Source organism: Apus apus, chromosome 4 (assembly GCF_020740795.1).
Source record: "Apus apus isolate bApuApu2 chromosome 4, bApuApu2.pri.cur, whole genome shotgun sequence".
NCBI classification, from domain to species: Eukaryota; Metazoa; Chordata; class Aves; order Apodiformes; family Apodidae; genus Apus; species Apus apus.
This window is the reverse complement of record NC_067285.1, coordinates 61,820,723-61,838,234: the sequence shown is the minus strand read 5'-3', so window position 1 is coordinate 61,838,234 and position 17,512 is coordinate 61,820,723. Positions and strand designations below refer to the sequence as shown.

General features: G+C 43.5%; 1 long non-coding RNA gene across 1 annotated transcript in view; it reads left to right on the top strand.

The window, feature by feature from the left end:
* The first annotated feature begins 2,625 nt into the window (after positions 1-2,625).
* The window catches only part of LOC127383653 (uncharacterized), a 35,304-nt gene continuing 20,417 nt past the window's right edge, over positions 2,626-17,512 (top strand). The window contains exon 1 of the long non-coding RNA XR_007889251.1: positions 2,626-2,833. This is a non-coding gene — a long non-coding RNA (uncharacterized LOC127383653). The remainder of the gene's footprint in view (positions 2,834-17,512) is intronic.

The following is a 17,512-nucleotide window of genomic DNA, read 5'->3' as shown; positions in this document are numbered from 1 at the left end:
ACATGCTAGATGCGTCGGTTTCTCCAGTAATAAATATGTCAAGACATCTCCTAGGGAAAGGCTGTGCAGCTGAGCAATCAAGGATGGCCTTAGCAGCAGCTGGCAGGATGGATACTAAGCAAGCAAACGGTGAGTATGAGCACGTCCTGCTGAGCTGATGCAGCAGTTCCCACGCCATTGGTGGTTTTGTTTCTTTATGCCTGTTGGCAACACAATGTCCTGAAGTCATCTACTGTCAGACACAGAACTGGGCAGATAGAACAGCAACGCAGCATCCTTGAACCTCAAAACTTTCTTAGGGTTTCAAGAGTTTACACGATTCACTTAAAAGTGATCAAGGAGATGTTTGCTTGTGAAATGCTGTCTGTAAAGGAAGTTCTACAAGATAAAAATAACTTTCCAAGCAAGTCTGTTAACAAAAAAGGTAATTAAATGAATGCTAACTTTTAGATTGAACAAGAATTTTCAGTATTCCAGCCTTCAACCATGATCTCGCTGGTTAACCATAGTTAATACCAATAAGAAACATGCATAGTTTTTATTATGTTGTCAGGTTTTTACAGTTAAACACATGCTGCCCTGCAGGTGGCATTACAGACAAAACGAGAAAAAGAAAAATCATTGGCTTTGTCTTAAATGAAAGCTATTTGAAAATTTGGTAGTAGAGAGTTACACATTTGCTAGGACTGAAACTTTTCCTGTGTTTTCTTTCCAGTGCCCTTTTTCTTTCCTGAGGTATTTTTTGTTTGGTTGTTTGGGGGGGGGTTGTGTTTTGTGGGTTTTTTGTTTGTTGTGTTTTTTTTTTTACTTTAGCTACTTTTACATGCTAATAGTTTATGAGCAGCAAATTAAGGAGGAATTATCCTGGTTTATATTTTTCAAAGTGAAGAAATGCAGTTGTCTCTAAAATTCAAAAAGATGATCTGTAACAGCTAGTTATTATCCGCATGTGTTTGGAAGGAAGTGGTGCACTGAATTGTCTTACTATTTCTGTTAGAAACCTCCCTTGGGCACTGGAAATTGAATGGATTTGCTATAGGTGAAATCCTGTCTGTCTCTGTAACATTAGTTAGTGCGGTTGCATTTCTATACAGACCCACTTCTGGTTTGTGGGTGCCTGGGTGTTGTTTTGTTGTTGCTCTGTGTGACCTCGGGCAGTGACACTGGCTGTGACAACTGATCTTTCAGCCTCGTTAGCCTAACAAGCTGTCCAGGCTCAGCAAACCATTAATTCAAGTCAGATGTATTCTTAACAATGAGGGAACTTAACCTATTGCCTTAGTCTTCCAGAAGAGTGGATACTCTGCTGATATATTAGCTTAAAATTTAAACAACAAAAAAAGTAATGTTGACTCATATATATTAAGTGTTGGCTGTATGTGGATTGTAGGCAGACCACAATAGTATACCTAAGTGTTTGACAGAAGTTTTAAACTTCCATTGATTAAAAAAAATAAATTATTATTTAGTATTTGTTTGTTTATGGCTCTTCAGGATAGTAGAGGAAAAATGATTTTTTAATTTTTAATGTTGTTGTATTTTGAGAGGGAAAACAAAGAAGCTAGAAATACAGTGTGCAGATATCCTTAAAACAGTATTGTAGTAAGAATCTTCTCTGCATAATTTGAGTAGAATTCTGAAAGCAAGACTTACATCTTCATGAAATACAGCAATCAAAAACTAGTCCCTTGTTCTGTGGGCTTGCTTCTTGTCAACTGGCCTTTCGTATATATGAAAAATATCTATCTATGAAAAATATAGAACATAGATATGAAAAATTCACTGCACCAAATTATTAATGCATTCTCAGTATTCCTCTAAAATTTAGTTGATCCCTAACTGTAATTTCCAGCTAATGCAGCACCAAATCATTGCTCCAAGAGCACAGGAGACACTGGGCTTATTGCAATTGCAGGGTCAGCGATTTTGTCTGCTGGAAATACTAAGTTTGGGCTTTGTGCAAATGAAAGCATCTCGAGATTAAACCTGTGAAAGTAAAATAATTTTGTTTGACTTAACGTTTTGTTACACTTAAATTGCCTTAAATATTTTTCCTGCCTCTTAGCTTTTGTTGCCTCAGATCCAGACAGCAAACCTTGAAGACGGCCAACAGAGCGCACCAAGTGTTCCCACTCATCTCTTCACAAAACGGAGGCTCAGACGAAGCCCCTTACACCACCAGAAAGTGATGTTGTCTACATGACTCACTAGTATGAGAAAGTTCATGGTCACCTTAATCAGAAAGATGCGGTCACTGTATTTTGAGCGGTATTACCCTGTACAACTCGATCAAGCCTTGTTTAATCTGAAAAACCGATAACACGAACAATCGGGCCGTCCCGGAGAGCTGCAAACCGGGGAGTTCCTTTCCGTCTAGAACTTCAAGAGAAGAGAGAATCGCGCTGGGCGTTTCTTCTAAGGCCCTGGCACGGCCAGGGAAGCCAGCAGGACGGAGCCCACGAGCCGCTCTCCGCACGGCAGCTGCGGGGTGGCCCCCGCCGCCCTCCGGCCCCGCTCCCGCCCGGCCCCGCCGCCCCCCGGCCCCCCCGCCCCCCGGCCCCGCCGCCCCGCGCCAGCGGCGGGAGTGGGAGGCAGGGCCCCTGGCTGACAGACAGGGTCGCCAGCCAATAGGACACAAGCATCCGGGGGAGCCTGGGCACGACGACCAATGGGTGACTGCGGCTTGGCCCCGGCCAGGCTATAAAAGGAGGCCCTCGGCGGCGTGTCCTGCGTCTTCCTTCAGCAGCTCTTCGGGGTGTGGTGGCAGCCTTTCCCTTGGGGCTGGCACCCTGGAGGACTTCGCGGGCGGTGCACCCTCACCTCTCCTTTGTGGGTGAGTACCTTTTCTGGCTGTGTCGTTGAGTGAGCCCTGGTGTCTGTCGAGGGTGCTGGGGAGTTCTGACTGAGTGGCCGCCCTGTTCGCTGGGTGGGGGCCTCTGCCCCGCCTGCGGACTCGTGGCTCGCCTTGCTGTGTCGGGGTGTTCGGCTGCCCCGTCGCGGAGGGGCCCCCGCCTGTCAGCTGCCCCTGCCTGTCTCGTGGGCGCCTCGGCGACCCCGAAAGGCTTCAAGGTGGCGGGGAGCGCTGCTGGGTGGCGATGAGGCGCGGGCGTCCCGGGGGGAGCCCGGCGTGTTCCTGAGGGACGGGCCGCCGGGCGACCAGTCGGTTACGTCCCGAGTGGCTTCTTGGGCGGGGGGCGCGAGGCCCGAGGAGCCGGAGCAGCCGGTTCCCGTCCGGGTAGAAGGGCTGTCGGGGCTCGCGGGAGGGTTCGGAGTCCGCCTGAGAATCCTGGCGGGCGGAGAGGCGGGGTCTCGGCGGCCCGGCAGGCCCAGCCCCGGGGGCGCGGGGCGCGCTGCCATGGTTACCGCGCTGCCATGGTTACCGCGCCGCGCGCTGCCCCGGTAGCCGCGCCGGGCCCCGGCGGCAGGAGCCGCCCCGTGAGCGGCCGCCGGGGCGGGGCGGGGCGGGGCGTCCCCGAGCGCTGTTGGCGCCAGCAGGGGCCGCGCCGGCTCGGGGTTCGCAGCTTGGCGCTCTCTCCGGCGGCTCCAGGCACGGCGGGCGGGGGCGGGCCGGGCTTGCACCGGTGTCCCCGCCTTCCCGAGCAGCCAGCAGCGGTGTGCCCGCCACAGGTTTAATCTCTCGCCCCTCTATTGCCACATCATTGCCCGTTTGTAAGCTTAGACCCAGAAAACCGAAGACCGGTGATGCATCTTCTGGGCTTTTGTTTTAGAGCAGGCATTGCCCTCGCCCCGGTCCGCCTCAGCCCTCCCGCCGCTGCTTCAGAAAGCCTGCTCAGCAGCTGAATGGAGGTTTTTTGAAGGACTTGCATATTTCAGGATTAGCATACTGAGTGCTTTTTAAGTCCTTCAAGCTGTTCGGGAAGGTTAAGGGACAAGTAAGTTGATGATTATGTTTGCTTGTGTATGTTCTGCTGATTGAAAAAGAACTTCTGTGTCTGATTTCAGGGTAAGGCAAGGATCAGGAGCAAGTTCTGGTAGCCAGAGATGAGCGAGCATCCTAAGTGGCATCTACACAAACAGAGCAGTGAGTTGCAGGAGTCCATCCATGATGGCAAAGCAGCGGACAGCATGTCTCCTGGGCAACAGGCATGCCCTGAGGTTGAGAAGCCATTTACACTATCACTGAAAAGCTTTACATTCAAGTTATTGCAGATGTTAAACGTTGTCAGAAAGGAAATGGGGGAGGGAGGAGGAAAGAACAGGCATGTCTGAAGTTGAAAATCCTTCTCCTCCTCCAAACCCCATTGATAACCCCTTTGGGGGTTTTTGTTTCCAGCTGATAGAAAATCTCTAGCACTTAATCTGAAATGGTGAAGCTCATTATCAAGTATGCCTACACCAGGACAGTACAGGTCATGGCTGACAACACTGAAAATTGGCTGAAGAGCAGCAGACAAGTTCAGCATCAAGGGCATGGTTGAGCTGTGTGGCAAGTTACAATCCCAGCTATGCTTGGAAAGTTGTATCGACATCTGGAGATTCACAGATAATTACTGTTGTGCCAAGCTGCAGTAAGTAGCCTCTGTGTTGACCCTTCATCCCACCAAGGAGATGACTGGAGTTTCAAGACCTCATGTCAGCGACCTATGTGGATACCCCTTGAGCAGCAGTCAGATGTATAAACAGCAGGAAGGGAATATATTCACTTATTCTAAAATAAAAGCAGTTTAATTTTTGTTGTAGAACCCAGGCTGGTCTCCCTCTGCCAGAGCTAGGCAAGGGTGCTGCTGCCTGCTCAAACCCAGCACTGGAATATCTCACATGAGGGTGCAGACTGACAGGAGGACACAGCATCAAGAGCAGCTCTGGCTGCAGACCATGGCTTTCTCCAGCTCAGGCACATGTGGGCCTGGAGAAAAAGAGGGTCAGGGGAGACCTAACTGCTGTCTACAACTGCCTGAAGAGAGGTTGTAGTGTGGTGGGGATTTGTCTCTTCTCCCAAATAACAATCAGTAGGACACAAGGAAATGGCTTCAGGTTGTGCCAGGGGAGGTTTAGATTAGATACTAGCGAATGCTTCTTCACTGATAGGGTTATCAAGCACTAACAGCCCATCCAGGGAAGGCTGCCTGCATCCCCAGCATGGGTTTCTGAAAGAATGCAGGCACCGCTGGCACAGACACATTTTTGAGAGGAAGGGGGTAACGACTCAGGGGGTTTAGTAGGGTTTGGGAGGGTCTGGAGGGCCCCTGGCAAGGGGGCTGTGGAGGTCCTAGGGGTCCCAGGGGGAGCTGGAGGGCATCGGCATGTTATTTAAAAATAATGCTCCAATAACATTTAACAAGCTTTGGGTTTGATGTACCAGTTGGGGAAGTTACTGTTCCACCATACCACATAAGAATGACTCTACTATATTATTGTCTTTCAGCAGCTGCCATCCTACATTTCTTTACTGTCATTCTAGACTTCTGAGTTCCAGGGCACTGCTGCTGGTTTTGGTTGCCCTCTTTCTAACTGCTGTGGTATTTCTGTCTTCAAAGGGTATTATTATTTATCGGTCTTCTCAGCTCATCCACTTCCATATTCCTCCTCCTCTGGTACCTGCATCAAAACCTATCACTTAGCCCCACCAGCTACTTGGTGATCTATCAGCCTTGCTCCGCTGGGTTTTTATACCTCTGTTGCTTCTACTCTGACTGCACGTCCTTTAATTTTCCCTGCTGACCACTGTCTGACCTATGTCACCCTGCACTGACTCCACACTTCATTAGCTCTTGACATACATGGCAAAGCTCAACTTCCTGGCTTCTCTCACCCTTTCAGCCTCTCACATCCTCTAGTTGTTCCTTTGACTATTGCAGTTTTCTCTTAGCTGTCTCATATCTTCATCTTTGCTGTTCTACACTCCACACCATCTGTTGTGCTGCTGCCTGCTTGACTCATCCTGAATACAATAAAAATCCTTCTGCATCCCCAAACATTACAATAGGAAGCTAACAAAGGCACTCCTGTATCCAAAATCTACATCAACAGCAGTCAAGCCAAGATCTTTATGGAATTCGGGTACATAATTTTTGTTTAAATCAATAGAAGTTAACTGCCAAATACATTGAAGAATCCTGCCAAAATTTCATTGGAACTCTAAGAAAAGGAGGCAGTTGTTTCCTGGAGCTGGATTTAAAAACACCTCTGCAGGGATAACCTGAAAGTTCTGAAGTTTCTTAGTGAGCAAGTAGTTTTGTTGTGTTGTGGTTTTTTTTCTGCACATGCAATTACTGAGTGTTTTATGAGCATAGGCAACATATGGTCTGTACCCAATGGAACAAACTAAGAAAAATCTGTCAAAAATACTGAGATTCATATACACAGTAGACAAGGCAATAAATATGAAAGCTCATAAAACTAGGGAAGTGGAATGTTCCATCAGACCTTTTTTAAAAGGCACGTAATGCTTAAAGCCACTGCTACTTAACAAAATTATTAAAAAAACTAGATTCAAATAGTCATTTGGTTTCATAGCTTAAGCAGGAAAAATTTTAGATGTATGAAGTTTTTCCCTTCTAATGTTTTAAAAGGCAGTAGAAATACACAGTATTTTCTTGTTTCATCTACTAGCTGGATGAACCCAGGCTATACTCCAGTGAAAACATTGGAGACAGACTGGTGCAAAGAGGGAAATCAGGCCTGTAGTGTTTTTGGCTGTGTCCATGAGTTGTGTTTAGCTGCAGCTTGTTTACTAAACTGACTAAACAAGCCTTTTTACCTACTTTTGATGGTCAGCTTAAAATACTGCTTCTGGACAGCTACATTTGAAAAACAGATGTCTTTTGCTAAACATTGTAAATAGTATCTGGAGTGGACTAATGAAATTATTTCTACCATTGATAGTTCCAGCATCGTTATTAGCTGCTATTCTTAACCTTTTCTTTTTCAGCCTTGACACCTTTTAATTTTACATTATCTTTAGTCGTGTTAAATCCTTGACTCACCACTGGGTGGCAGTCCTTGCAATGCTATTCACTCTGGAAAGTGGGTTTAAATGTAATGTACTGAAAATACATACTCTGTAGATTAACATGTACATTAAGTGATGGTGGTAGGTATATTTGGATCAGTTTTTCTTCTTGCTTAAGTATAATTATGTGAATGAGTTTCTGTAGATTTCTTTCACTTAAATTCATTTTCCAGTTGAAACTTCAAGGCTTGAAAACATACAAGAGGATAACAACTTGAACTTCTATGGCACACTCCAGCCAAAACTTTCAAAGCACTTTAATACAGACTAGGTCAATTAAGAAATCTGTGTGTGTTTGTGTGTGTGTGTGTATGTGTATATATATATATATATATATGTAAGTATATACTGACTATAGAGATAGCTCTTAAAAGGGAAAAAAATCTGGAGTCTTAAAAAGTTGTGTGAATTACTCAGAATTACAGTGTATACAATGTATAGAGGTAAAAAAAACCACCTTAGTCTTATTGAACATCCACTGTATGTCTGATGATGGTAAAGGAATTAAATGGCTAATTAGCTAATTGATTAATGACTATTTAAATGGCTAAAATACAGTAGTGTGGAGATAACAACTACTTACTATTGAAATTATGACTGCTGTCCATAAACTAGAATTACAAGTCAGAACATAGATTTCAGAGGTGGAGAAAAACATGTGGACTGCACCAGGATTCCTTAGTGTATGGTTATAAACTAGCGTGAGTTTACTACCACAAGGTTTTAGAAAAATTTGCACCAAAACCTGGAGCTCTCCCTGCTGGCATCTGTCTTGAGTATAATGTGAAAAAGTGTTGGTGCACCCCCATGAAATGCTGCAAACTGTAAGCTGCATTTACCTAAGTTAGTAGGGATTTCACCCTTGTGTATTTTAAGGCAACTGGAGTCTCTTGTTTTGCTTGGATAGAAATAGAATTGACAGCTTATTACAAATTAGGCTTGTAGATGTCTCTTGAACAGTGAAAGGGAGATAAATGAAAATAGGAAGAATGCGTGCATCAGTGCCTGTAGAAAGGACCCCTTTAAATACCCTTTACAGATGCCTGCATCTGAGCGTTTCAAAGCATTAACGTCTGTCACACAGATGGCTGGTTTTATGCCCCTTTTACAGATGGGGTGTTGAGACAGTACAGTGACAAGCTTAAAGTTATGTAGCAGCTTAATAGCAGAGCTAGGAATAAAATTTAGATCTAATTGTCAGGTCTGCACCCTGCCAACAGCATTAGAAACTATCAGTTCAGCAGCAGGCATTCACTAGTTTTTACCTTTTTAAAAAAAATTATTATTCTAGATATTTTCAGAGTAGGAATAACTTTTTAAATGCTTTTGTCAAAGGACAATTTCTATAGAAAACAAACGTTGCAGCAGCATTTTATTGTAAGTTTAAGCACAATACTTCCCTTGCTTGCTAGTTTATTGGCAAGCTCTGGCTCTTCCATTTCCTGAAATGTAGACACTTTCACTACAAGATCATTCCTGGTGTCTCCTTCACCCTGCTTTATATCTCATCTATTATTGAAGTGGCTACTCCTGGCTCTCTTTGTGCTAAAGTGTTTGTCCATTGTGCTAAACTTTTTTCCCTTGACAAATTTTTAAAGGAGCCTTGCCACTCCTGTTAGCCCTTTTGCTTGTGACCCATAAACTTATGCTGAAATACAACATTATTCTTTTCCAAGCACACACTCCTTTAAAACTGCCTCTGGTGCCTTCAAAGTGAGAGGATCAGAGTTCAGCCCTGGTGTTGAGACCAGCCCAACAGTGCCTTTCCTTATCCTTTCTGCTGCCCATCTGTTTGCAGCCATCTGCTGCGTCTCACCCAAGTGTAATTTCTAAGCTCCTTGGGGCAACGGCAGCCTCTGTCCCTGCCACACCTTGTCCACGTACAGGACTCCGTGGCGCTTCAGTTACACTCACAGTAGGTTTTGCGTTAATTAAATTTTATCATGAGAAACCCTACCACCAAATTCCTGACCAACCGTACTGTTTCTCTCTGTCAGATTGAAGTTTCAGATTACTTCCTTTCTAAAGCTCTCTTTGCAACTCTTCCACAGTTTTCCACGTCTGGCTTTTTGTTCCTTTCCCTCCACCCTCCTTCCCAGCTTTCTGCTCACAGGGAAGTGCTGGTGCCCTCATTAGTGTGGCCCAGTTCTTTGCGTTTCCGAGGCCTTTATTCAAACCCCTGGCCAGTGACTTTCTCCTTGTTTATTTTGAGCTTTCCTCTGCCTGGGAGCATGCCCTGACACACCCTCCGCTCCTGCCCAATCGTTTCCCATGCTGACGCAATCTGTTTTTTTGCTCCGCTGCCTGTCCTGAGGTAACCTCTCTCACTGTTCTCACACGGTCACATCCTCCAGTTGGAGCTGCGTGCTTGTCGTTGATGAGTTTTTGTCTCATCAGAAATGGTGAGGACAAGGAAAAATGGCAGGAATTTAATTATTTAGTACTTAACTGCAGGGGAGGCAGGGTGTTCGGTTATTGCTGGTGCTTCTTCCACTTCCTAGGCTGAGAAAAATACCCCTAAAGAGAAAATATCCAACAGGGTAAGGAAGACCTGTTGTTCATTAAGGATTAATTTGGAGTACAGTCTAAAGCTTTGTTCCTGACTGAGGTACAAGCTTCCTTATGTTGTGAACACACATGAGTCCAGGCTTTTGGGTTGGCTTGCTGTACAGACACCCATGGCGCAGCTGTGACTGGTATCCAGAAATTGCGCATTTGCCCAAGTTTTGGAGATTAAGGTTTTCCTTTTGTATAGAGAGTGTTTATAGACTTCCCCAGTACACACAGTGGAACCATATTTGTGCTTTGAAATCTAGGTGGTGATCTATGAGTTGCTGTGTTACCTTAATAAATTGACAAGAAATTATATCTGTGTGAAAAGTCTTCTGTATTCTCTTGTGTTCATTTATGAAATTGAATTGCACATAGATCAAGTCTTAGTGGATGAAAGGAGGTTGCTGTAACTCATGCCTGCTTAGCCATAATGTAACATGGTTAGAAAACATTTTATTAAAGGCATTTTGTAACTAAGACTCCCCTGTCCTGTACGTGCTTATCTGTCTCATAGTGGGGGCTTGAAAGGGACTTACAGGGAGATTTGTACTATGTGTGCACTGAGGAAACATCCATTGATCATAAGGAGCACACTGTGGGTTCACATACAAGCTTTAAGGCAGCTTGATGCTAATTGTCCTCCACATAACCTGTGACATTATGGCTTTTGATTCACATTTCAGATCTGTATTTTCTTTTTAATTACACAGTGTACTTTCTGGAGCTACCGTCTATTAAAAAATATAGCATTTAGATTAAAAATATATGGTCATTGCTTGCTCTGTGGTAATACTTGGAGGAGAAACTTGCATTGGGTTTCATTGTGTTGGCTCTGCAAACCCACACAGATGGCATTGCTGGGCTAGAATTGCTCACAGTATGTTAGTAGGGAGGGAAGAGGAAACTGGTGATGGGAGTTCCTCCCCCAGAGAGAGGAGAGAGCTGTCCTCTCCACCCTGAATTCTCAGGTGGACTTGTATACATGGCAGAATTGAAACACTTTGGTCACTGCCAGAAGGTTGTTTCTGATACGTTTCTGAGCGTGGTGGGGGGGTACTTTAATCTACCTTCTAAGAAACGATCCCACACTCAGGGCTCATTTATAAACCTCTCCACATTGGGGGGGGGGGGGGAAGTCGCGAAAATATCCTGACAGCCGGTAGCTCTTGGTACCGGCCCGCGACAGAGTCACACCATACACTTCACATATTTTCTTACAACCTTGAGAAGTACCTGCCAAGTTTAATTCTTCCCTGTTTCTGCAGTTTGGGAGGATGACTTCTTTGCTTATTTTCTTCTGGAGCCTCATTGCTCCACATTTTACTTAGATAGATTGCCCTCTTGGGACCTGAGGAAAAGTTCCCTGGTGGGAATTGCTTCTGGGTGGACTACTTATGTCTATGAAAACTGGATGTTTTGTACCCCGTGAGCACAGATGTGTTGTAAAGCCAGACAGTCTGAGAAATATAATTGCACTGCACTTATTTGATGACTATGAGTACACATGGTTGTGATTATGCTTATTAATGCAGTATTTTTTTTTTTGCTGATGAAAGACAGGAAGTGTACTATCTTGGTCCAAGATCTTTCATATGATTACAATTCACCCTTAGTAAAACCCAAGAGTGACCACTAGGATAGCAGAGGATGTGGGTTACTTTGAATAGCCTCTATGCCACATAGCCGTTTGTCTATATGGCTGTGGATGTTGTAGGTGCAAAGGGTTAATCTAGACCTAAATGGATTATACATCTGCAGGAAGGCAGGCATTACTTAACCTAATTACTGAAGTATTTAGTCAGCCAGTTCAGGCACTAAACCACATTTTTCTCCCAAGTTCAAAAGAGGACATCAAGTATAGGACAGAAGCAGAACTATGGCTTCATGAGAAAAAGTCTGCTGACTGGCTGAACCAGTCTTATCTGCTGTAACTAACAGAGAAGACAGGAGACTGATAAAACCCCAGGAGAAGGGCAGGAGATGACAAAGATACTTACCTTCTTCGCTGGTGAAGGAGGGTTAGCAATAACTGGAGGTGCTGTTTGAAGAGAAGTGCACCCTGTGCTGTGGAAGATGCAAAAAACTCTGAGGAGGGGACTCCCTTAAGTCAACAGAGATGGAGTCTTGCAGTTGTGTTTTAGATGCATGAGGTAGCAATGCTAGGTATGTCTCACATGGTGCAGAGCTACCAGGTGGATGCTGACATGCATTAGGCTGTCCACACACCACAAGACAGGGCCATGCAGAGATGCTGGATGGAGTGCTGGAAGCAGCAGAGGTGCATTAGCTTGGTGCCATAGTGATACAGAAATTTGGGATTTGCTAAGGCGCTAACGTCCACCGTACTGTCCTGCTTCAAGGCCTAAAAATAAGTAACTTGGTAATATCTAGATCTTCACTGTGCTGTGTGGACATAGCCTGTGTCTTTCTTTTCATTTGTGAGTAAAGTGGTTGAGTTGGAGCATGTCCTTTTGACAAAATGGGTGTGGGAAAATGGGAAGGTGGAGTTCCGGCGAAGGTGTGTATGGACTGTGGAGGAGTCTTGAGGACCCTGACAGATGGAAAGAAAGAACAGCATTGCTGGAGTCTGGATGATGTTTTCAGGCCAGATGTAGTGTCCCTCTATGAAATGTTCTCCCAGCCAGAGAAGTAGGAGGCAGAATTGAGGTCCAATACCAAAATATGCTGACTGGTCACAGAATGACCTCTGTCAGTGTTCTCATTATTTTCCTCTATTTTTTAATGAGCTTCATTTTGTTGTTACCTCCTTGTCCTGTTTTAAGCTTTGCAAGAGAAGTTAGATTCTTATGCAAATTCCCATTGATACCAATGAAAGCCAGCAGTGTGTGTCCGGGAGATCTTGACCAAATGTGAGTTTTCCCTGCAATGTCATTCAGCTCGGGGTTTACCCAAGAAACTTGCTCTTTCCTTCTAGTATAAAAATATGAGGTACATTCAGTTGCTGGCAGCATGACAGCAGTAAGCCTTTAAAAGAAGGATAGGGACTTTGCAGATGAGCTCAGGAAGCTCTTGCTGCTCATAAGGGATTAAGTGGCAGTGATTTTGAAAGAAGCTGATGGGAGCTCCGGCAGAGCAGGTGGGGTGAAGAAATGTGAAGTTAGACGCGGAGAGAGAAATGGGAGGGAGGAAAAGCAGTCGTATGCTGGGATTTGTAGGTGGTGACAAGAAAACTATATTTGCAGTGACAGTAGATAGTGAACTAGTGGGACATCTGTCATCCTTATTTTCAGCTCTATGGAAAATACTGTTAGGGCTTCAAAGTCATATTGCCTTTTGAAAATGAAATGATCAAATAGCATGTTTCAGGGGGGATCACTGTCTGCCTTAATCCCATGCATGCTCTTTGCCTTTTGCCCTTGGTTTGTTAATTCACTCAGCTGTTTTGTGCACACTTATCAGACATGTAAGAGCCAGGCCAGCATTTCTCATCCTTATCAAGGATGATACTTTGAGCTCTAAAGAAGTCACATACGTGGGTAAAAGGCTTGCAATTTGTACTATTTATTAGCTACTGTTTTCCAAAGCATGCAAATCAGTGGAGCTTTATAACCCTGTTGTAAGTAGAAAAAACCAGACTTCTAACTAAGAGACAGCACCTGCAATGAAATACATATTATGAAACCATGAGCATGTTCTGTTATCACAGGACACTGTTGGGAAATGCATTAACTGTTAATGACCAGTTAACTGGCAGGTCAGGCAGACAAGCCAAGGAGTGAATCTATAGGTCTGTTATGTCTTATAGCAACTCTATGGCTGCTCAGGTGGGAAGCTAACATAAATCAACAAGGTTTTGTTATGTGCTTCCCCTGCTGCCATCTACTTTCTAATGATTTGGGAAAGAGCGTATTTTGGTCTCTGCAGATACTGGAATGGTCAGCAGTTACTCTCATGAATACTTAATCAAAGCAAACAAGTCTTCTCAGTTAATATGTATATGCTCCCTGTCTTGGCATCCACATTAAAAAAAAAAAATAAGTGCTGTGAAATCTGACTGTGACACACAGGGAAAATAGCAGTTGGTTGTATTTCAAGTATCTACTGACGGGCTATGGCTTGATGGCAGAGGACCCTAATTCCTCAGAGAGAGGCTGAATGAAAAACAAGGCTAATGCTTAGAAGTAAAGCGCTTAGGAAAAGTATTATCAACACATTAAAATACCTGCAAGTCAAAATATGTCTGTTTTGCTTCTTAGCAAATTATGCGTAAAAGTTTTCAAAATTTGTGTTGCCTTGAGTATAATTGGATGTGTTTTGGAGGTGGAGGGAAAGCAAGGTGTAGAGATGTGTGCTAGAAGGAATGCAAGTCTTCTCCACTGAGCTTTCCAGAACTGTGAAAATCTGGGGTAATGTAAGAGACCACAGTCTGAAAAAGTGAAAAGATAGAAGGATTTCTAGGCATACCCGATAAAACTCTACTTTTGGCAAATGGTAAAAGTAAAGTTTGAGCCAATCTAACAGCGTGCTGCTTTTTTTAGTTAAACTCTGCATTTTTCTGAACCCTCAGCAAGTTTATTCGAGCCAAAACAGCAGAAGACTAAACTGTGAAAAAAGATTAATTTTCTGCTGACTAGACTTCCTGACCTGGTTCTTCATAGCATCAGATGGGTGCTTGTGCTGGCTAAGGGAAGGGTGGGAAGATGCAGCCAGGGGTCAGAGGAGGTGGAACTCTCCTTTTGAGCAGCAGCTAACCATTCACTAAGGCACAGTTTTACAGGGTGTCAAAGCCAAAATTAACTCAAACACTATGCAGAAAGGAGATTCAAAATAATGCTTTTGTAGCTAGAGGACAGGAACTTCCTTGATCTTTTTCTGAGGATTGTGTTCACTTCTATGAGTTTTTGCACATGAAAAGGAACATAGAAGTTTAATATTCCAGATTGAGATAATCAACCAACAATTGAAATAAAAATAAAACCCACCATCTTTTGGAAGTGAAATGAGGGGGAAACCAAAACATGAATTCACTTGCACATTAGAAATCAGGAGAAAGGGTGCAAATCTGTTATTTTGCTTTTAGGTAGGCTGAAAGATTTCAAAGAAAAAATCCCCAGAGCCCAGAAATTGTCAACCTTCCACCAAGTGTTTTTATTTTCTGAATTGAGCCACCAAACACTGGCAGTCAGTTCTTCATTTCCAGTTTGAACTTGCCGTTGGCATGTAGGTAAAACTTCAAGGGGTTTAGTTGAAGGCACTCTAGGTGGGCGTGACAAACTATTCAAATATCTTCCCATTTGTCATGTGATTCCTTTCTGGATATCTTTTGGGGGTGAGGCATGTGTGTGGGGGGCGTGATGTAGGGGGGCACAGTGGGTAAGGAATTGCATTTACTTGTTAACTGGATGTGGTGACTTCCACAAGTGGATTGATTCATCTGTCTTTACTAGACAAAATACCCAAGAAGTTCACTAAGTATTTTGCCTGAATAAGGACTGGAGAAAGGGGCCCAGAATGTGATTTCAGTCCCTGGGTCACCTGTGGATCAGTCACCCAAAGGCTTAAATGCAAAGTCCCTTCATGGCCCCACATGTATCCAGGGCAGTTTCAGAAACATCTAATGCTATCCCAGCCTCATGGGGACCCAACTTTTAATTGCTGCTATTTAAGCTGAGGTAATTCATGGTCCTTTCCTGTCTCTGCTGAGAAGTTCACCAGGCATGTCATGAAAGGTTATCAGTGTAACCCAACCGGCAGCCATCGTGGGATAAAACCAGTCAATTTCAAGTAGAAGGACAAAAGGTCAGAGCACTGCAAACCCAATACTGCCACCAGCATCTTGGGTTACGGTCCAGGGGAAGGAGGGGGATGAAGCATAGGCTAGTAAACACTCAGTCAGCTCTCAAAAATAGAAAGTGACATGGATCCTAAAGGGAGAAATATGAAGCTACAGTATAGTACATATTCACCTGCCATTATCACTTACATATGCTAAGAGGGAGGGCAGCTGGCTCCCAACTCCTCTCCAAAGCAGAGATATATTTTTACATAAAGTTAATGCATTAAATTTAAATTACTTTGGCAGCAGGAGAGACTCTGGAACCTGCATGAACATTTTGGAAATGCTTCACTTTGGGTAACAGTATTTCATAGTCTCTTGGGTTGAATCAGTGTTGTTCCAGCTGTTCACACTCAGGTAAAACTGAGCAGGAAAATTATAAAGTTCTCTTTTTGAAACAGACTTAATCAATTTGAACATCCTTTTGGTTAAACTACTGCACATTTCCTTTTTATTTGGTGCACTTCAGAAAGCAGCTCTTTGAAAGACTGTCTTCAATCTACATTCTTTGCTTAGGAAGCCTCTAAGTGGAACATGGTTCATTATGAGTGCAATATCCTTGGTACCATCTTTGATTCATTGGTATCTCCTGTACTGCATTATCTGCATAATTCAATATAAGACAACACCTTATGGTACTGCTGACTGATAAAAGCATAGGGGAAAGATTCTAGCTGTGAGATTTACACTGCTATTGCAAATTGTCTTGGAAATAAATCATGCAGGCATAGATTGTAATGCAGCAGTTGTAAGGATAGAAAGTTTCATTTTACTTTTGACAAGAAAGTAGCAGATGCCAAAGTAGGGACATGGACCAAAAGACTCTATCAACTGTTAATCTGTATAAACCAGAGTCCTATTAATCTCTTCTGAGTCAGCACAGTGTGCTGGATTAGCTGGAGTGCCAGGTCCTGCTTTGCCTCTCAGTGCATGTCAACATTGGCCAAGCCATAAAAAAACATGTTCTGTTTCACAAATACCACCAAGGCTTTCAAAACGTTTGAAATCTCTAATCAGACATGACTCTGTTGAAACCTCTGCTTGCAGAGTGAAAAGGTCAGTCTCTCTATGTAAGTTTTTCTCTCTTATGTACACTGGACTTGCAAAATCTGGTAAAAAACATTGAAACTGATAGTTCAAACAAATGTGTTTAGTTTGACAAAGCAATTTCTGAAGCAAAATCAATTAGTTAAACAGCCCCAGTGTAGTTCTAGCCTAGTAATTCAGAATAAGGCAGTTAGAGGGATGGGTCTCTCACTCAATGACTCCTGCATAGAATAGGATGTTTGTAGTCACTCCATCTCACCACATCTCAATCTCACGTGGCCCTGGAGCTGGCTGCATGGTTTTGGAACTGTTTTGATCAGAAACTTTATTGGCATTTTGTTCCTGTGTAAGGGCTGTTCATACATTTCTGCCCTGTATTGTGTGGAACTGTTTATTTCTTTTCAGCCAAGCTATGGACTTTTGCTCTTTTGATAAGTACATTCCTAGTGCCTGGAAATAGTGTGGTGTCTTGCTGCTACCAATATGTTCCTGTGTATCTGGGAAAATTCCTGGGTATGTTTATAGGACACCTGCTATGAATCTGAATAAAGAGTGAATGAAGCTTTCCTGTCTTAAAACCAGGCTGGTTTAGATAACCTAAACCAAATCACAGTAATTCTCTTTTAAGTGCTTTTATGTTTGATTATCTCCTTGTAAAGTATATCCAATGTAATGCAGAGTAAACAGTACTGAATTTGGCTTCCAGGGGACATGCAGACATACTATGCAAGTGATATAATCTAGTAAACCATGATACTTGTATGTGTATGCCATGCCAGCCTCTAGAAACACAATTATCTCTTCTTATTTTAGCATCCATGACCAAAGCACTGATCATGCTTCATCAGTGTAGTAAAGATTGCTTGCTATTTACCAATATTCTTTTTTATATTTTATTAACAGTCAATTGTCATAGGAACCATAAGCCTGGACCAGGCTTTCATTGTTCCTGCTGCTATAACACTAAACACCAAAATGACAGTCCCCCAGAAACTTTCAGTGAAAGTAAATACAGCAATTCACTAGTGACACGCAGCCTCTTTATATTATACTGACAAACCCAAAGGAAATTCACAAGAGCAAAGGACCAGAAAAGACAGGATTACCTGGATTGATTTATTAATGCATTCAGGCTTTCATCA